The sequence below is a fragment of the Nothoprocta perdicaria genome, unplaced genomic scaffold, assembly GCF_003342845.1.
Source record: "Nothoprocta perdicaria isolate Ctin4 unplaced genomic scaffold, notPer1 scaffold_4, whole genome shotgun sequence".
Taxonomy (NCBI): Eukaryota; Metazoa; Chordata; class Aves; order Tinamiformes; family Tinamidae; genus Nothoprocta; species Nothoprocta perdicaria.
The window spans coordinates 6,870,948-6,889,518 of record NW_020455643.1 but is presented as its reverse complement, the minus strand read 5'-3'; the positions used below and the strand labels follow the sequence as shown (position 1 = coordinate 6,889,518).

Here is an 18,571-nt window from a genome sequence, read left to right as displayed (position 1 = left end):
TCTGTGGAAAGAAAGCAACAAATACATTTTTTAGAGATTTTAGGGACACTTCTTTGCACGTTGCTTTCAGCCCTTTTCCCCGTGGGTACTAACGCTAAAAGCATGACAATGCTGCAYGGTGCCCTCACAGAGTGACCCTGGTGTGACACAGCAGTAACAGTGCAAGGCGCAGAGGAGCCCTTCTGAGCTCCGCTCTGAGCACAGAAACCACTTCTTTCTGCACTTCTCCACTTCTCTCTTTTCTGCCTCCTTTCAAAGGAAGCCGATGTCAAAGCTTGCCCAGTGGAGCCTTTAGTCGGAGACCAACCGTCCATGACTTTCTTGATACAACCTGGCATCGCTCACAGTGAAATACTATTTATTTCCATTGGTTTTGAAAGCGAGAGAGGTTTAGCAGGGCTTAATAACCCCAAGGAAAGGAAATCCAGGAAGAAAACAGTTGGGGGAAAGGGCACCATGAGCGACTGACTAATTTAGTTTTATTATTTCTTCCTATAGCAAAGGAACATTAAGCAAGATAATAGGCTCATTAAACATATTATTACAAGATATAAAAATCATTCGGTTTAAAAATTAATAATCTTTTCAATAGCTTCTATCATGTATTCTCAACTTTTCTATCTAAACAGGAAAACTCTCCCTAACACTTGAAACATAAAAGTATCTGATGTTTAGAGGCTGATATCTTCCTTTATATAGCAAGATAGTTCAATTTAAAGCACCATGTTACTCAACACTGAAAAATCTTGGCTTATATTAATTCTAATTATTTTCCAAAACAGCTTTTCACTGTGCTGTAAATGAGATAGCTGGCATGTTAGAATAATGCTGCAATGTTCTCCTAATGCTCCTTAGTGCCAAAAGAGGACTCAGGGCCATGCTCCAATACTCCCACCATTTCTGAAATGAGCAAAAAATGTATTTCTGGAGTGTTTATAATAGGCTGAAAGACTCTCTGCAGTCTTTGCTTTACTTAGAATGATTTGGGGTCTGTCCTTGAGCTTTGAACAGAAGAGTTTACAAGGAAACAACAGACACTTCACAGCAAAAGACGAGTTTGTTGGCTGTGCCATAGACTGGCTTGCTTGGTGCACGGAGCAGAACGCAGGGTTTGGGCATGTTGTCATGTTTAATGTCACTGCAAGCAGATGTTGCGTAGTCAGCGTCAGAGAGCTGCTTAAGTCAGAAGAAAAACAATGAAAACAAGCATCCCTCTAAGTTCTCCCAACAGCCCTTTCACATGGATCGTACCTGGAAGATAAGCCTGCAATGCAGGCTGCGGGTCTCTCCCTAGTCTTGAGAAGRTGCCCTGCAGCTGGCTGAGCCACCAGCAGTAGAGATACTTGTGAAGTGGGTCAAACCCATAGCAGCTCAATAGTTGATGCAAAATTTTACAGCTGGTCAAAGGACCTAGTCAAGAAGAGGTAGAAGAGGGAAATTACCATTAMTTTCATGTTGGCAGATAACATCCCATTGCTCTCCCAGCCCCTTACAGTTCCAAAAGTGACTGCAGCCTTTGGATTACTCTGCTTTGCCTCAGGGAACAAGCTCTCACCTGAGGGTAAATATACAAATGATTATTTCAACCCGCTTTGCACATATACATCCATGAGTTGCAATGACTATTCCAGAAATGGATGCACAGATAGAGTCTATGACTAAAATAGAACTGTACAAATAATTTACTGTGGTTGTTTAAACATGCTTCCCCATAATTGCAAATCATTTGAGAATGGATTGTTGGTTTCTTGAATAATCCCCAGACAGTTTTCCCAAATAATCCTTAATTTGCAGCATTCATGCTCACAGGAGATGTTCAATATTCAAATTCTGATGTGAATTGATTGGAAATTCCAGTCACAGGAAATGGATTCTCACATACTAATACTTCTAAACTAGGTTTCTAGTGCCATATTTTATCATTTTAAAACTTATGTTCTGCAGGCTTCCTTTCAATATTTGTTTTGTATTTGCTGCTTCAAAGAACATTTCTGTCAGAGAAACAGTTACTTAGAATATTTGAAAAAGTGGTATATGAGATATAAGCAGTGTTGAAATAAGTGGATTTAACTATTCAACTTTATATTTATGGCTGCATTTTTCCATGTTCACTTATGGTTATTTTTACCGACATGGCACAGAAATGACAGTTCATGTAAATTATTTCTTTATGCAAAACCTAAAATATTACCAGTGTATATATAGATTGTACAACAACATCCAAAGGTTCTCAGAAAGCCCGGGCTTTAAAAAGAGAAGATACAAGAAGACATGCGAGCAGTATCAAACAGATAAAAATCAGTGTTTGCAGTGCTGGAAGGCATAGACRGATTGCCCTGCCCTTGGTGGAAGTCATCTTTTTGTATAAATACTGCCAGACTTGACTTTTATCTTGTTTCAGAAATCATTCCAAAACACACACAAAAAGTGTTTAGCCCAAAAGGGCATCACGTGGCATTTGCAGCATCTCCCTAGGGCAGCGCACAGTACGGGCTCACCTGCTGGGACTGCCTGGAGAGCTAACAACCCATTGATGGTTCAGCGCTGCAAAGACGGAAGTGTTATATTAGTGCTTAATTTTTCTCACTATCTTTTATTCTCTTGTTATTTGTGCCACCTTCCTCTCTGCAGCRCCTCAGGTCTAGCAGAGGAGTCTCACCTTTAAGAGACACTCCAGGGCCCTGCACTTCATACGAGGGAGACACATTCCTGGTTTCTGCGACTGCTGTCAGTGGCTGCAGTTCAACAATTTGTCTCTCATTACCTATTTATTCCTGCTGCATTTTAATTCTCTCAAGGCGTAGGCCCCTCGAATAAAAAAATATATATTTGTGCTCATTTAAAATAAATGCAATAGGTGCAGAGAGAAGATAAAGATGGCTTTGAAGTCCTTTTGCAGCAATCCCCCTTCTGAAACCAGGGATCCAGAGCTTGAAGTCTGAGCTCCTTAAGTTAATTTTCAGAAACGTCCTGACGTGCCCCTGGTGGGTGCCTGGTGAAGAACAAGACAGGCTCAGTAGSGGGGCTTGACTCATCTCCTATGACAATCCAAGGAGGAGGATGTAGAAGAGACATATTCCAAGGAAAAATTCCATGGATTCATCTTCCAAACAGAGGTTACCACCTGCCACTCCTCTACTAAGATCCTGTCCTATGTGAACTGGATGTTCTGCTCCTCAGAGCAAGGAGGCTCTGAACGTGCATCCCAGGAAAGGCTTCCTCAGGTTTAACTTCCAAACAGAGGAAATGCTTCCAGATTCTGTGCAGAACTGGTGAGAGCAAATGTGGCAAGTGCTCTCCGCACCTGGGTAGCACAGAAAGGCATCCAAGTAGTAGGAAAAAATGAAAAAAAAAAAAAAAACTTGGCTAAGAATTTTGGCCATAAGCTTTCAAGCAGCAACTGGGTAAGTGATATGCTGGAGTTTTTTAATCTATGTGAGAATGTTTCTAAGCATCCCGAAACCAATAAAGGCGCTTGGCAAGTTTCCATTCAGCTTCCTTTTTTCACTGTCAACACATCCTAAGTTGGCAAAGCTTTGTATATTTGGTTGGGTTTTTAAATTTAGTGCTTCTTCAATTATTTATTCAACTGAGTTTCAACATGATTAGCTAGTATCTGAACAAACTCCTTAGGCAGTCTTAGAACCAGGGTATTTAATAATAATAAAAAGGCATACAGAATGACTGAAAGTTATTTACAATCTTCAAGAAAAAGAATACAAGCTACCAGTACCTAAATGAAACTATAGTGATAGCGGCAGAGTCAAGTTCGAGACCATATTTCTGACCATCAGTCTAAGCATCACAGCAGAGATACTTGACAAAGAGAACATCAATGACTGGGGGGTGGGATAAATCATTTTAATTTAGGAAGCAGTGAAGAGGAAGGACTGTGTGTATTGGAGACCTCATTTTTACAGCTTTATTTTTTCAAGGAAAAAAAATAACCCTTTCTTTTTTGAAGAATATCAGGTAAAGAACAGAGCAGTGACAGGCTTTTCTTTTACAAGATGCAGGGACTACAAACAGGAACCAAGCCAGAAGACTTCCAGCTTCAGCTAGGGAAGGGGAGGCAAGCCAACAAAATAGTAAGATATGGAAGGGAGACGGAAAGAAAAGAGGACAGAAGAGTTGGGTGAACGCAGCTACCGCTATGCCAGGCAGCACCGAATAGGTGTTTTATCTACCTGGCGGAGCAGATGAAGGCACCGCGGCAGTGCGGAGCGGGGAGATCAGAGAGGCCGGCTCAGCAGGGAGATGTCTGTGCTCAGAGGGACAGAAGTGGCTGAGGAGAGCCAAGACTGAGCTCCTCCAGGCTGGGACTGCTGCAGATTTGTGCTCTCCTTTGYGCATGTTAGCAGGTGCCTAAAGGGTTAAGCGAGGAGATGTACAATTTTAGAGTCCCTGCACATTCAGGGTTTCTTACCTCCCCAAAAGCTTTTTTTTTTTTTTTTTTAAATAGAAAAGGAAGCTAAACTTCAACACAAAAGAGTTGAAAGAAGCTGAAAGTTTAACATTTGAAAATATCAGAACAAGAGATTTTAATTCTTTTCCAGAAGATAAACCTCCCTTTTCTGTTATCAGCAATTATATTCATTCCTAGTTTTAATTACATTAAAGTGCATTTTTTGGTGAGCAAACTATTTGCTTGATATCTAGTTTTATCTGGTACCTGTTACTGCAGTGCTCAAGAAATGAGGTGTCAGTCAATACTGCAGATCCTGACRAGAGAAGGTGCACTAGATGGAACACAAAATACATAACATAGTTCCTCCATTTAGTAGGAATAATCACACCTGCTATTCACCTCAAATTGCTGTGCCTGCAGGAGAGGATCCAGAAGAGAAAACTGGGGGAAATTCCCCATTATTTTTTTTGCATTAGATTTTGCAGAAGAGCCTGAGAGAACACACACATCCACTCAAGTGAGGGTTAAAACTGCCCTTGTTTCCTGTAGCTTACTAATTCTCCACCTGTGCTGTCCATCATGGGCAATTTTCAGCTCTCTACAGAATTATGTTGTGTGACTCCTATATAATAACAGGCAAAAGATTTTAATAACAGCAGGTTCATTTTTTTCCCTACAATCCTTTAAGACCTTCATTTTTCTCCAAAATGAAATTCACATTTTTCTTGCCCCTTGGCAGGACAAAYGCACACACACACACACACATTTCAGGCTGGTCTGGTGCACGTATACACGCTTTTTTAGGGTCACTTATATTTCATTCTATGCACCAATGGCTCATTAAAATAATATGCAGGTAAAACACTTCCTAATCACTTGTTATTAATATCTCTAGTGATGTTATTCCTATCAGTTTGTGTTTATCTTCTGCTTAAAGCTGTGGTAGAACAGTTATGTTCAAGAAGAGCTTAACTGAGTTATAATTTCTAAATAACTTCTTGGATATTCCTTGGAAGTTAAGGCCTGCCAAAAAGAAAAAAAAATAAAAAAGATATAGTAAATAAATTATAGATGCTCTGCATATGACTGCTCTTCCTATTTCCAACATTCTGGCCAAGTGGGGAAAGCCAAGCCCCGGGGAGACTGGGTCACAGTTAATTTGGTTGTCAAGGAAGAATATTAAATGAGAAAAATCACATTTTCTCCTTCATAGAAAAATGCAGGAAGCATATTTACTTTGCATGTATAAATAACATGTTTTATTGCTCTATTTTAACATCTCTTTCCCTCCGACCACCTCCAAGAAGGTTTCCATAGAAACCTAAGAAGGCAAGAAAGAGGAACATAATTTGTGCTCAGTTTATATTGATTTCAAATACCACTGTGCTTATACCAACAATGTGGCTTCTGTGCACTTTTTTTTTTTTTTTTTTATCAGCTGAAAATCTAAGTGATAGAGTTGTTTAAAATAGCATTTTAGATTTAGCACAGTTATCAAAAACAGCATTTGCAGTTCAGTCTATCACCTACCCAAGTTGTGGCATTGCAGAACAGCAAAGATGAGCAGCTTCCTAGGCAAGGGCAATGAGCTCCAGCACGACAGGGACCGCTTTGGAATTGCGATGACTCTCCATTCTTGCTCTTCTTTCCTGTTGCTGCTTTAAGGTACTATAGTTAATATATTATAACCTTAATAGGCTCCAAACATGAATAAACTTGGTATGATACTAGACTTAAAGAATCAGCAATTTCAATTTGTTTTCCGGGATCCCTTATTTCCTCTGCCTCATCAGTTCTGGGTGAGAGAGAACTATTTAGGCACATGCGACTGCACACACATTTATAGATTAAAAAAAGGGGGGGAAGAGGAAATTTATGTATTGATTTTTAATATCTCTTTCTATTTCACAGTGATTATTAAAGAAGATCTAGGAATTGAGGCTTTTACTCTTATTTTTTTTTTCCTTCACCATGGTCATATTAAAGATATTAGTTTTTTTCTCATTCTACTTTGGTCAAACAGCTTTTATCAGGCTTCTCAAGCAATCACAGGGACCACACCTTCCCACTGGAGCTCTCCTGTCCTTTCTGTATTCACAGACACCAGGATACGCTACACCAGATAGCAGAACTGCAACTGCAGAACAAGCCAAGACACCATTTGTTGAGGATTTTGGGGTTTATGTTGTAAATTACAACCTTATTCAAAGATCATATACCACATCACTTGTGCAGTGAAGTCAGTGCTTATCCTTAGGCCCAGTCTGTTAATGAGCCCAAAGCAGGCAGGGAGAAAAGGATCTCCTGGTAAAATGATGTAATTTGTGCCCAACAAGAGGTTAACAGCCTTGGCACTTGAATGACAGCCAGAAAAGGCCAAATTTCTGTTCCGGCTGTTTTAAAAAAAGAAACACATTGGCCTATCTTTCCTTATTCTCCAATAGTGAATGTAAAAATAGAACGATGCACTCCAGAGGGCTCCAAGGGCTCCTTTCATTAATGTGAAAAATCCATCATTTATAGCTCTGCAGCATGAATAGGCTTGGAAGACATTTAATCACTAGTAAAAATGCCGTAACCCCAACCCCACTCCTGCAGAAGTATATATAGCTCAGGGCTATTCATTTGGGGTTGTCTGGAAGCGCTGGAGTGTCTCATAYGCTCCCGACAGTGAATGAGAACTAAGGAGCATGTAGTGAGAACTTCTGGTCCAAAACACAACTTACACTGAAAACAAATTGAACCATTTGGAAGAGTAGATAAATGATGTGGGTTACTAACTTGCTAAATGCAATATCTTTTGCCTGAGAACTTTCCAACGAGGATCAAGTTACACTTTCGATCTCTGCTATGCTTCCTGGCGTGATATACAGCAAATGGTAAAGCAGCTGTAATAAAATCTTGCTATTAAGCACAGGAAGGACTAATCTATATTAAAGTTCAGATCCTTCCATGACAAGACTTGAAGTTTCTGTACAGGAAACTATGTGGTCTTTTGTTTTCCAGTTGCATGCTGAGAAAGAAAGAGATTTTGCTGTGAAAAAAAGGCTGTTTTGAAAAGTTCCTTATGCTACCAGAGGGAGCATAATTAAATTAAACGGCCTTTTTGGCTGGTTACTTACAAAGATCTGCTTCTGTTATATGAGATAAGATTTCTAAAAATACTTCTATCCAACAGTCTACGGTCTCATTACACTGCAATTAAAAGGTAGATGCTAGTGAGATCTGCATGATTCCCTGGGTTTTCAGCAGTAATTTTCAGTATAAAGCCTCCCCAACTTTTCAAATCTGCTGATCTTTAACTTCAGTATGTTCCTTAGTCCATAAAGTTCTGCTTTGAAGATCTGTATCACTGAAACTTTAGGTTCTGATTCAAAAAGATACCTGTGGTAGGAAAGCTTTGTTCTTAGGAGTGGAGGAGAAGTCAGTAGCTAGTGCAAATATTAAAAGTAATGGGCAGCATCCACAACTTAACAAGTCTTCAATTGATTGTAGTTAGTCAAATCCAAATCTCAGATACACACACTTCTTTAAAGATGGACATCAATTTCCCAGGCTTTTCATTTTTCATGTCATCCTACTTCATATGCAGAAAATGGGATAGAAACAGGCAGATGCAGTTTCCATCCCTCTTCTCTTCCCACGTTTCTGCAATTAGAGGCAAACTCTCCGGGCGGAAGGTGCCTTTGCCAGCTGGTCCACGTGTGCAAGGTAGAGCACAACAACCCCAGCCGGGCTGTTAGGCACATGTGCCTGTAGAAGCACAACTACATGATTAGCAGCATGCATAATTCAGAGCGCTTGCAGCTGAGCCTTCGTTGCCTTCATCAGGGGAGGAGGACAACGTGTTCCATAGAATAAATTAAAACTCAGAGCAATCTAAAGATAAGCCATAAAGAATGAAGAATCGCACTCAGATAGCAAAAGGTCAGCAGAGGGATGAGTGAGTACTGCCACGCAGGACAAGGAGGATGAAGGAACCAAAAGGTGTCAATTCAGGGCAGTAAATCACTGGAAGGTTTGTGGTTCAGAAACAAAGGTGGACTTACTTATAGTTAATTCTTTTGAAGCGAGATAAACTAAAAAAAATATCAAGACCATTTTAATTCTGCCTGGATATACATAACAGGATATTATATATTTTCACTAATCCACATGAAATCCAAATTCTTTTGACTTAGTTTTATTGCATGCCCTTGAGTAGACTACACATAACATAATCCAGCTTGAAATATCTGACTGTATTTTCTTATTTGCCTACTCTATTCTTTTTCATTTTTTTTTTTTCTTTCACATATCTGCTGTTGCTATCTGAATTTCAAGATAAGTGTTCCATAGGAGGCTGTGATTTTTTTCTTTCAGAAAGAACCATCTGGAGAAAACAGCAATATTGCCAATGCCTAGTATTAAAATAGTGAGTCAGACCATTAAAAAAAAAAAAAAAAAAAAGAAGAGATTTATTTAAAAGAGCATTTTCCCCCCACAAACAACGTATTTATATTTTAATGTGCACCTGATATTTTAAATGAACTCCAGGCATTTTTTCAAATGGTAATAAAGGAGAAGCAGATATTCCTACATAACCACTGGACCGCAAGAGCCACTGCTTTAATGAAATGACCAGATATCAGGAATTCCATAATCCAGTCCTAAGAATTTAAATTGTAAAAGTCAGGAGCAATGTCAATACTATATCTGTTTATACTATGGATCAGTTAAAACAGAACTTGCTCAGCAGGAGCTCATATGGACAGCTGAGTTTGAATACTGCACTGGTTAGAGGCAACATGGAAATGACCTGTTTCTCTTTATTTTTTTCCTTATAGCTTGCATGAAGCAGAAATTCTGCTTGCTAAAGAGAATGTAATTGAAATCCTTTTTTTTTTTTTCTTTTTTTTCTCTCTCCTTCTTCTTCTTCTGATCAAGTAATCTTGACCTACCCCAGATGTGTCTGACTTATCTGTTTGTCCATCTGGTATCTAGATGTTGTCCACAATAACTACAATAGTTTAAGAAGCTTTTATTTCTTAAACTAAATTCGGAAATAAATGTCCCTGTTTTAAGATACAGATAATACAAGTGCTGCAGAGCACTTCCTTTAGTAACAGAAATTTCACACAATCTAGTGTTCTGCAGCCAAGTCTGTCAGGCCACAGATTCCCTAAAGTGCTTTATGAGAAAAGTACAAGTATCTCAAGATCAAAAAATTTAAAATGAGTTAATGCAAAGAAGAAATAATTCTCACCTATAATCTGCTTCCCTCAATAGGTCCCTCTGTGCATTAAAATCAGCTAAGAACAACATGGCAGAAATGCTTATTGCCAGGAACTAAGCTCGGAGTTGAACAACACAACACCAATAAGGTTGGGATAGAGAAGGGATTCTTGGGATTGCAAATCCAACTAGGACATTTAGTCCAAAGTACCTGGAAGTAAAGCAGGTTCTAGAGCCTCACTCAGGCCACTCATTGGGATTTCCAGAGGAATCTCCATGGGAAGCTCCCCACAGCCAACCTCTCCCTGTCCAGGCAAGTCCCTGTGCTGCTCCTCAGGCAACCAAGGGCAGAAGCATGGAGAGAAGAGCACCTTTCTCCTAAGTCCACACTTCCTGCAAGCCTGAGGCCTGTCACAGTATCAAGCCTCAAGCCCGCTTGTCAATACAGAAGTTTGAAAGGCAAAGAGTATGTTTTCCATCACCCCACTCAAAAGTATTATTTTGTCCTAACTTGTGCTGGCTGAATGTATTAGCAGCTCTTTAGTGCTCGGCACTGCATGGGAGCTTTATGCCACATACAATATGAGTTGCATAAGAAAAATTACTGGCCTGCATGCTGAGATACTTGATGAAGGACATGTCTACCTCATTTTTCTTTCTGCAGGCATAAATATACCATAAACAATGTTAATTATAAAGTAGCTCTCTGGAGAAATGGAAATTTCTTGAAGAGTCAGAACAAATGCTCCGTCCAGGCCATGTCCCACTGAGACCCAATTTATTTCCTTTTATGAGTCGCATATTTTTCCCAAATTACCTCTTCTCTAATTTATTGATTTTCCTAACAAACCTCAACACAGAAAGCTCCATGAGCTCTTTATATGTTCTTCCTAGTACCTACATAAAATGGAGCAAGATGTACTTAAATATGTTATTGCAGCCCAGGGTTATAAACATACATATTTTACAGTAAAAGTTCAGTCTGAACTTTAAGTTAGACATAATCAATCAGACACTCTGTAGACACAGTGGCACCTCTTGCATTTCCATCAGAGGCTTTTTGCAGAAAGGCTTTAATTTCAGTATGAACATTTTAAATAAATTTCACAAGGAGTAAATAAAGGGAAACATTATCAAACATGCACATACAGCTACCAAACAGCAGCTTTCCTGGGCGGATTCCCCTATCTACAAGATTTCCTCATGACTGTTCTCATCTGGTGTGATAGGACAACCATCCATTGTCCAAGCCAGCAATCCTACCCGCGCCATATCTCTGTGATCCAAAGCAGCTGCCTCCAGGTGAGCTAGGGGGATATTATGAAAACCGTGAGGTTTCTTCAAAGTTTTGGTTGTCATGACCTCCATGACAAACCTTCAGTGTAAACCTGACACTGCACCAATACTTCCTCTGGCCATTGCAAACACAGACCAGGTATCATAAGCACAAGTTCTGAGAACTAGCAGGTAGCCACGCACACTTCTCTCAGTTCCTCCCAGCACACAACCCTCAACTCCACAGATCTCGAGGCTTAAGAAAATATTACCAACAGCATCCACGAATGACAATGGACAGTGGACAAACAGGACCACACAATCTCACAAAGCAAAGTAATTTACATCCTGCCCTAAACATCATATTCCACCCCTGTATTTTCCCTGTACTTTCAACTGCACAGTTGTGATCTAGCCTCTTCCAGTCCTAAGATCTTGTGTGGTACCACGCTGCACTCATTGCAGTTCCTGCATTCTGCTGTGGTAGAAGGGGAAGTCACACCAGATGCTGTGCAAACATAGACTTGTTTACAACGTGACTCATATTTTGGAACCAGATAAATACAATCTTTAAGGAGGCTATATGTTGGAATGGAATATGGAACAACTATAGAATAAATTCTGTGTTCTGTCTCCTGTGGGCTGCAGAAGTTACAGCAGACTGAGGAAGCGACCACTGATCCATGTTGCATCTCCAGAGGCAGCTCCATGGGCAGGAGCAGCCTGAGCAGTCGGTTGCTGGTAGTCTTGTTCCATGCTACTTACCCAAAGCCAGAGCTGAGAGGTCCACAAGAAGCTGAGGAGGGCGGAGCTGTACCAAAGCACACAGTGAGCTCTGTTTTAAGCTTCAGTTCATATCTTGCTTAGAGCTTAGCCCAAAATTGGGCCTGCCTTTTAGGATCCTTCAAGAAAGAAAATAAATTAAATGTAATGCAATTAAAGCGAACATAGCCTAGCATCTAAGATGAAATATTCAGGAATAGGTATTTACACATGTGAGGGAACTGAGGGTGAATTATCCTCAGCATTTAATTGAAGAGCTTCCTCTAAAGGAAAGAAAACCTGTTTTGATACTTTATTTTGCTAACAAGATGCAGGATAAAATGACTTCCTAGTTATTATGCTGAAATATGTTATGCATATTCAAAAGCTATCTCTGAAGAACTGAAACAATTTAGACAAGATGAGTTACTGAATACATGAAAGGAATTGACTTCACGATCCAGCTAATGATTAGATAGACTCAACTGTTAAAAATAATGACTGAACCAAAAAATGTACATTCACATTAACTGTAACAACTAAAAGTTAGTGTGAGCTTGCAGGCAGAAGAACAATTTCATTTTCTATTTGAATTGTTAGTTTTTCATTTGTCTTCARAATCAAAAACCAATTTACATTCTTTGCCCATGTGGAAACTCCACATCATTTTTCTTACAGTTCTGCTCTGACTAAAGGATCCTCAATTATTAGAGCAATCCGAAATACTGCAAAAGTGCTTTAAATAGTCGAGGACGGTGATAGCATAATAGTGAGCATTCATCCAACAGTTCTGGTTGCCTACTTAGCACACTTCTTTTAAGATGAATTGAACAGAAATTCTTGGATTACTTTAAGCCAAATACCTGAAAAAAATCCTATCCAAATGGCATCTGTTGAACACGATTGTGCGATACCTTCCTGCCACTACTGAAGGTTCTGAGCAGCTCAAAGCAGAGCTGCCCAGGCACACATTGGGTACACAGGAGAATGAGCAGSTGGACTAAAACCTATAAATCCTTGAGAATTAAAATTAACCGAAAACCAGTGATACCTGGGAAGAGTGTCTTCCTGACTATCGATATTCTTCAGCACCCTCCATGAGTAGAAGAGGAGTTAATATATAGATTGTATTTCTGCTAGTTTAGAAAGTTCCTAGTGTCAGCACTCAGAGAAAGACCTTTTCCTTGAAACAAGCTAAAACTACGTTGAGGCTAAAGAACAAACAAAACAGGCAATATATAATAGTAGTAATAACTAAACAAGCAGCCTTGAACAGCTGGAATGTTTTTCTAAGCCTTTCCCAAGGTGACTTCCTCCTTATAGAAGGAATACAGTAATGCAAGCAAATAAGTTAGATCACACCTTTACCTTAGAGCAACTCCTTCCCTCCTTTTATTTCCCCAGGTACAAGTGACGAGATCCTCACTTGAGAATAGCAGCATTTCCCCTCCCTGGCAGCAGAGATCCCTTGTGACTAAGAGCAAAACTGCATGGGCTCCTTGCTCTAATTGCACCAAAAATGTACCGTGCAGCAGCCCAGGAGGGGCAGCTGAGCAGAGGGGAGGAGAGTCACCTGCACCTTGTCCCTGGCGAGGCCACATGGAGGCTCCTGACAGTGGAGAAGGGCTCCAGTGACCTGCCCTGAACAAGCAGAGCTGACCCAAGCCCCCTGGCACCAGGGCAGGGTGGGTGCCAGCACCCTGGAGGCGGTAGCGGAAATCACAATGTGCTCCCAGAGAAGGCTGCTCAACTCAGGATTTTTTAGTTTAGATTTTTTAGACAGGTTTTGAACTTCAAAAGAGGACTGCAAGGACAGGGGTCAGCAAGTCTGAGTCATTTTCTAGCTCTATATTAGATCTGTCTCACCCAAACGATATTTCATTCCCTGCTCACAGCATTAGGGCCTGCCTTATTACCTTCAAATACAATACTTAAGAAATGGGGAGTCTATATTTTTGATATGATCTTTCGACAGGGTCACTTCTTCCTCAAGGCTCTGACTACTAACACAAGGCCCTGTCATCTGTCCTTGGTGTCCTGTCCCCTGGAGCCACTGGGGCTGCCGGTGGGCTCAGGTCTACTCCTTGCACCTGGTCAACTGCAGGGTTTTTCCTTTGTTTAAATTCCGTACATCCCATTAAATAACTCTTTATGTCCCATAAAGGGACACGCACATCAGCAAAAAAAGCCTTCGTGAGAGAAATTTAATAAGAGGAGGCAAAAGGGAGCGGGTAGGCAGTGCTGGAGTAAGGATAGGGAGCAATAAAAAGGTTGGAATAAAGAAAGTTTTAAGAAGAATTTAGGAAGGTCATTTTGAAGCACCTARTCCCCAGGAAGAGAAAGGCAAAGGCCTTCACGCTGGCTTTCCTAATCAAATTAGACAGGATTTGCTGGGCTTACAGCATTTATTGCTCGTGGAAACAGCTAATTGCCCAGTTTTCAATAGCAGCGATCTGGTACTGTGCTGACTAGGGTGGTTTAAACATAGCAGCAGTAACACCCCTATTGGCCTCAAGCTAGTACTTGTAAAGTAGAGAAATTCACTTAGACCCCAATTTTCTATTATAAGGAAAGCTTAAAAAAACCCTCTTGTGCTTTAAAATTAAGTTACCAAGCAACCTGCCATCTCTCAGCTGACACATCAGCCTGCTTGGGTGCCACGCGAACGGCTCTACCCGAAGAGCTGATGCAGCTGAAGGGGCAGCTACACGATTACAGAAGCTGCCATTTGGGAACCTATAGAAACAGCAGTTCTGCTAGGTTTTAAGGCAGAGGAAARAGTTCCAATTAACTTGGGCCAATTAAACATCTTTGACATGTTACCTGAGAATGTGCATTTTAGAATTAGACCTAATTTACAGCAAAATGACTGCCTAAGGGTTCATTTATATGTTTAAATACCTCWGTTAAAGTCTGAAATTTCATGATATCAGCAGGTATCACATGCTTAGAACTACAGCTCAGAGGATCACACGTGTAAATTTTTTCTTCTCTTACAAATCATGTAGGTTACAGAGAGTAAACCAAAACCCCAAAGCTGCAAAGAGTCAACACCTCACCGTGATACTATGCAAAAACCTTAAGTTTCATAGACCTTCAGAAAAATCAGCAAGGAATGCTGCTCTCCTGGTCTACTCAGAGGATTCCCTAAACTTTAGGGAGGTTTCTCTGGAGTTACATTTGGAGCATTGCATCAAATCCTCCCACTGCAGGTGTGATGGGTGATTTAATGCTTCACAAATATAAYAGGCTTCAGCTATTAGTTACTCTGATGAATGCAAACAACAAAACTAAAGTATATGAGAATATTGCTCATTTGAAATAGATGTGCACTGAAGGTAGCTCCACAGAGCCARTTTCCACACCGGACCCCTGTGACAAACTCTATGTGAAGCCGGTGCAAGCCAGTAAAGAATCTGCAAGTCCCACAGCTGCACGAGGAGACAAACTTGGTCTCGACAGCTTGGCCCAAGTTTTGTGGCTGTGCTCCAAGCCTGAACCGGGCCCTGCTGAACTACAGCATTCAGATTTATCACCTCAAATCCACACTAAATGAAGATCTTTGTTATAGAGTAGACCATTGCCATCCCAAATGTTTTGCATGCTTATGGTATCTCAGAGACCAAATGCATTTTCTATTAACATGGAAATTAAAATTTGTTTTTATGGCAAACTCTCTCTACGGCAAACACCATTCAGGTGGATTATTTCATGATTTAGATCATGAAATTAGGAATACAGAGTAAAACCCACTTCACCCATCTGCAGCTGTGCCATCACTCCCAGCATACCAGGAACTAACATTATAGAAATCTAAAATAAGTTTATTTGATAGACAGCCACAAATAGCTGTCTATCAAATGATTGTGCCATTTTCCCACCACCACCATAGTCAGCTTGCCTTTTTTCCTCCTTTTATTTCATTACCCTACTTTACATCATTTTTGCTCATGGAATATCTTTTGCTTAAAGAAAGCTCCAATCTTTTTCATAAAGAAAGTTTTTTTGTAACTACAGAGAACAAGTAATAGTTCAGAAAAGATATGATCATTTAAAAATACTCAACCTATACATCTCACATCTATATTTCTTGGAAGTTAGCTAGTGGTGCAGCCTGAAGATTAAATGTTTTAACTGAAATTTTCCTGATGATTATAAGCAGCTTGTTCTTAGGATCCACATTTCTCTACTAGCAATATATTATTAATACTGAACASAACAGAAATAACAAGTTTGGGAGTAATGACCTTTATAAAGCTAAATTTGACAGAARACTGATATTCTCTCATCTGGTAGACAACATGCAATAAAAATACAAAACCAGGTGGAATTCATTTTGACTGTGGAAGGAAAGTGTCTATATTAAAATACAGTGCTCTAAGGATCTGCTCTCCTCCCAAGAGGATCTCATAACTCAGGCTAGTTCTTATTACAGCATCAATGTATAAACACTTGCTTGCTCCTGCTAAGACAGGCTGGAAATATTTTTCAGGATGTAATACTGCAAGACAAACTCTGTTCTCAGATCACAGCTGCCTGTGCAGACTCTAAACTGAAACTAATCTCCATAAAGTTACTCTGATTAACACATCAGGCTCTTTTACTAATGGTTTAGTACAATAAATATTAACAGGTTGGTACATTAGAGCATGAGCAAAGAAAGAATCAAAGAAAAATCTCATTTAATCTCAGCTATTCCTTTATTTTAGTGGAAGAGAGTTCTGGCTCTTTCCTTAGCAGCTTCCCTTTTATTTTGCTGTGGCTCAGTTGAACTAACAGTGACAAATAAATCTATCCAGAAGGAGGAAAAGCACTGTCGAGACTCGGGATTTTTCACATGCCTGCTTGCCTACTTCTTGCTTGCCTGCATAGCAGGGGAAGGGCAATCTGGTATTGGCCCTTTCTGTTTATGAAGGTAAAGTAGACCTCACATAGGGAACTAATGGGGATCCCTGCTGTTTCTTTGGCACTTACACTGGAGAAAAAATGTAAAGGCTCATGGCTGAGTGCGGCTCTTCGTGACAAAGCACTTTTGCTGCTCTTTTGAGCCATTCCTTTGTCTCCTGGMCACAGCCTCACTTGCTTCTCAGCTGCCTGCTGAATAAAATCYATGTCAGTGAGGACCAAGGCCCAAAATATAACCCAGGGATCTGTCATCCTCATCACTAGCACAGGACTTAGGGCAGCAGCCGATTCAGCATTTAGACAGAAGTCTCATGGCGATTGATTTGGGAAAGCGGTCCCAAGTCCCTAGGTTAAGAAGAAAAGCCACGGATTTTACCCCACAGGGAAAGGGAAACAAGGCTCACCACCACTGCAGTCAAGCCTCAAGACCCGGCAGAACTGGAGATAGCAGGAGGCTATCACTGCCATCCCTGTACATGGACTTCAGCATTTAGAAGAAARATTCAGCAGGAGTCCCATGGTTGCACCCTAAGTAATTGCAATCMGTCTATGCCACGATCCTAGTGTAGGATGATCTAAGCAACGCTGCCAGCRAACAGAGCACTTGGGAAGGCCAACTATCAGCTTCAAATCACTCGCGAGAAATTCAAATGTGATAAGCCAGCTAAAGATGGTAACTTCAACACAACCTTTTGATATACAGACACATACATAACATCCTAACTATTTATATAATTATATATGCAAGCACTTATTTGTCTACTCTCACCTTTACTTTTTCCTCATACACTTTCTTCCATACTGTGCATATTGAGGCTACAATCTCAGTTGTGGCTTTTAAATCTATTAGATCTAAATATGTATACGAATAAAGTGACAAAATCCAATGTGGCCAATGACATACATAAAGTTATTAGAAAAAGGATTCATAACCCATGTAAACATGCAATGGACATAACGGATCAGGATAATATGCTGTGTTTTGAAATAAAAACAAGGTTTTGTGGCAACTTATAAAATATTACATATAAATCCCACTCAAATTCTTCCTTCCTACTGGATCCATCTACCTCAAAGCCCCCTCCCAGCACTTTTTCTTCTGTTTATGAACAGGTATCAATCTCTGTTGGGGTGCTCTGCTCCCTTGTCACACAACCAGAAACCAAAGTTGGGGCGGGGGGTCATCAGTCAAACTGCTCGGGCTGTTTCAGTTTTGCCTTCTGTGAAATTGCAGAGAAGGGCATTCTTAACTCAAAGTCTTTATCCCAAAAGGTGGATTTCAAATTTCCACTTAAAAGGGGTCATTGGTTTCTCCACACCAACAATAAGAGTCCCTGCACTGACACAAGTGCAGAGGCATCAGAGCTGGACTTGGCTCTGGACATTCTGCCTTAACTTGTGCCTTAAGTCTCTCTATAGCTCCTAAAATCAAAGGGCTTAAAATTTAAATATATTAATAGCAAGCAYGAAAATTACCTCGAGCTTCAACTTTGAAAAAAAGCAACCTTTGGAGCTGTTGAGGTGCTGAACACAGCAGACAGGCTGAGGCTTTTCACACACCTTGCATTTACCCAGTGACTAGCTCCCCAGCTCAGAGGGAGGGCAGGACAGTCCCCACCCCTCCAGCTGGAAGCCACCAGGCGAGTGCCCATTTTAATCACAGATTCCTATTCACATTCTCTGCCCAGGAAGGGTTCAGTAGCTGTGAGAATGTGGTGCCTGTTTGCAGTCTTTTTATGGTCCATTTGCCAACAGAGATATCAAACTTTTGGTAGCACAGCTCATAATATTATCCCCTCTGCTGTACTTTGCTGTTTAGTTTCCATTGTGGGTGCACTTTAAAGTGAACTTTTTAAATGCCACCTCTCATTTCCAAGCCATTGGTTTATGGACAGGTATTACCTAACCCACTTGGTTTAGCAGGTTAGAGTTTCTTATTTCTCTTTGCCGCTGTGCAACACATGGCCAAGGCTCTGTGACCTCATTTTCTAAACTGGCTTCAGTGTT

The 18,571-nt window shown here is 40.4% G+C and overlaps 1 long non-coding RNA gene across 3 annotated transcripts in view; it reads right to left on the bottom strand.

The window, feature by feature from the left end:
• Positions 1-996: 996 nt before the first annotated feature.
• Positions 997-18,571, bottom strand: part of LOC112952314 — a 43,651-nt gene continuing 26,076 nt past the window's right edge. Inside the window, exons 2-7 of one of the 3 annotated variants that reach the window (XR_003250365.1) lie at positions 11,663-11,799; positions 5,939-6,063; positions 4,188-4,365; positions 2,499-3,304; positions 1,252-1,410; positions 997-1,173 (exon numbers count right to left, since the gene is read on the bottom strand). This is a non-coding gene — a long non-coding RNA (uncharacterized LOC112952314). Of the gene's footprint in view, positions 1,174-1,251; positions 3,305-4,187; positions 4,366-5,938; positions 6,064-11,662; positions 11,800-18,571 lie in introns of all 3 variants that reach the window. The other 2 variants (XR_003250366.1, XR_003250364.1) reach the window with 2 other exon arrangements.